The sequence below is a fragment of the Geospiza fortis genome, unplaced genomic scaffold (genome assembly GCF_000277835.1).
Source record: "Geospiza fortis unplaced genomic scaffold, GeoFor_1.0 scaffold130, whole genome shotgun sequence".
Lineage (NCBI taxonomy): Eukaryota > Metazoa > Chordata > Aves > Passeriformes > Thraupidae > Geospiza > Geospiza fortis.
The window spans coordinates 6,462,872-6,465,343 of NW_005054300.1; positions in this window are offsets into that span (position 1 = coordinate 6,462,872).

The window sequence follows — 2,472 nt, forward strand, 5'->3', positions numbered from 1 at the left end:
CAGCCATTCCTCTGCTGCAGCCAGCATGCTGTGCCCCTGGCCACCCTCACCTCTGCCATCCTGTCTGTCTGTCACTCCTACTGCTCTCCACTGCCTTCCCCATCGCACGTGGGCTCCTTGGGACACAGGCTGTCCCTTTGTCACCAGCTTTGTGCTGGCTGTACAAACAAAGAGCCCAATATCCAGCAGCAGACAGCACTCTGCCACCAAAAAGAGATGAATGGACTGGAGTGAATCAGGAGCACAAAGAGCTGCAGTTCAGGATAGCAGAAACTCACTGAGGCAGAAGGAGTAACAGTATTAAAAACATGACCATGTGGAGCATGGAAAAAGATGGAGGAGCTATCAATTAGCTTAAAAATACTAAAGACAAGTAAGGATCCTTCTGCTGTTTGAGGTGGGGTGCCTGGGGCGTGCTGCTGCATGTTCTCATGGGAACAGGAGCAGGAGCAACAGGCACAGCAGCAGCAGCCCCTTGCAGGCACCCAGGCTGCCCTCCACCCCCAGACAGGCTGCCAGCTGAGCTCAGCTTCCCAGAAATCCTTGCCATACTCTGAATATTCAAATTCACAGCAGCACTGGACAAAGAGGGAAAAACATATTGCAGGCATAACTGCTGCCTTGGGGTAGTTTCTCCAGGAGCACATGATGGTACAGTGAGATTTCTTGTATGTCTTCTGTCATAGATGTAATGTAAGAATAGGCAGAGGTATGCAAAGATTTACAGTAAGTGTGCTGCAGACTCAAACCTGGCTTTGCTACAGTCACTGGTGCTGAGAATGCAGCCCTGCCACTGATTCCACCCATGAGAACAGGAGTGTCACTTCCTTTAACACACCTGCAGCTCTGAGGACTCATCATTAAAATGTGCAAGATTTTCCAATGAGACGAAGATAGAGAGGGACAGGCAGGACTGCAATAGTTCCAGCATGTATATATTAATTACAGTTATAATAAACCACTAACCTACTCATGTCCAAAGCATTCCCTGAGAGGCAACTTGTAAGAAAGTGTGATGCAACTTCTGAAACTGCCAAAAAAAGAATCCCAACAGGCTCATGTTCCCTCAGCAGTACCAAGAAGAGCAAGATCACTCCCTGACTCCACTGGAGTATACACAGCATGCCCCTGTATTTGCAAGTAGTGAATCAGTCTTGTGGAGCTTGCTTGCTCCATGACATGAACTGAACACAAAATATTACATTTTCCAGGCCTTGGCCTTGTCTTACTCCCTGTAGTGCTGCCTGCCAAACTTTTCTACAAACCCCCACCTAGAGAAGGAAGCCTCCCAGCATATTCCAGACTGGAAACTTACTGAGTCCAACCCTTCATACTCTTCCAACTCTTAATAGTGGACCCGACCTTCTTCCAGATCCACCCTAGAAAACAAGCATTCAGCAACAGCTCACGCAGAGGCTCCAGAAGGAAAAGCAGACTGCAGGGAGAGCAGGGCTCCGCCTGTGATCCCCTGTGAGTCACGGCTCCTGACAGCTGGCCAAGCACCTCTCACCTCAAGGATGGGTGATCCTTGCCTGCCAGAGGGAAGGAGGGAGAGCTGTGCCACAACCGAGCAAACTCTGGGATTTCAGGCTGGGGGAGCTCAGGACTGTGGATCTCAGGGCTCCTGCCCCCGCCCAGCAGCAGAGCCGCATCCAAAGAGAGCCTCACTGTGCAAGTATGAAGCTGTGGCGCAGCAGGAACTCGCCCTGCTGAGAACACACAGGCTCTGTCTCACTGCCTGATCCTGCACAAACCAGGTAACGTGTTCCTGGCGCCTGACCACAGCCTGCCTGCTGCCGAGCTCTGGGCCTGACACAACAGCATTGTGCAGCAAGGCAGAGAGTGGATTCCCAGGACATTAATCACTGCCCCTAGTCCGCATGCATGCATGCTCAGCACACACTAACATCACCTTCATGGAAGACTGCTTATCCCATTTTGCAATTAGCTCTGGAGTGTATCTGGTCCAGCGTGGGCTGATGGAAGCAGGGACCAGAATGAAATGATAACTATTAACTCTGTTACAATATTGTTTTGAGATCTTCAGCACAGACTGGGTCAGCCAAGAAGTGGCATTTGCACACAGAGTCTGACAACTTCTTCTATCTCTGCTCTTCTCACAGCTGAAATTGTGCAGGGTAAGAAATCCCAAATAATGGACTCACCAGCATCAAATGTAATTGTCAGGCACTTGCTAGAAGTACCATCACTTAGACGGAGGCAGGACTAGTAAAGATACTGAAGCAAGGATTTTAAGCACTTAAGAGATAAGGCAGCAATGTGAAGAGGCCATTTAGGCTGATTACAAGACATATTAACAACCCCAGCAAAAAGGGAGACCCAAAGGGTCTGAGGGCAGCTAATCCACTCCTATCCCAAAGCACTGCTCAGACCATGAGATAAAAAACAGTAACGGACGGATGCCACAAATTAAGCAGCAAGGAAACCAAACTTAACAGGTGCTATTGCCAC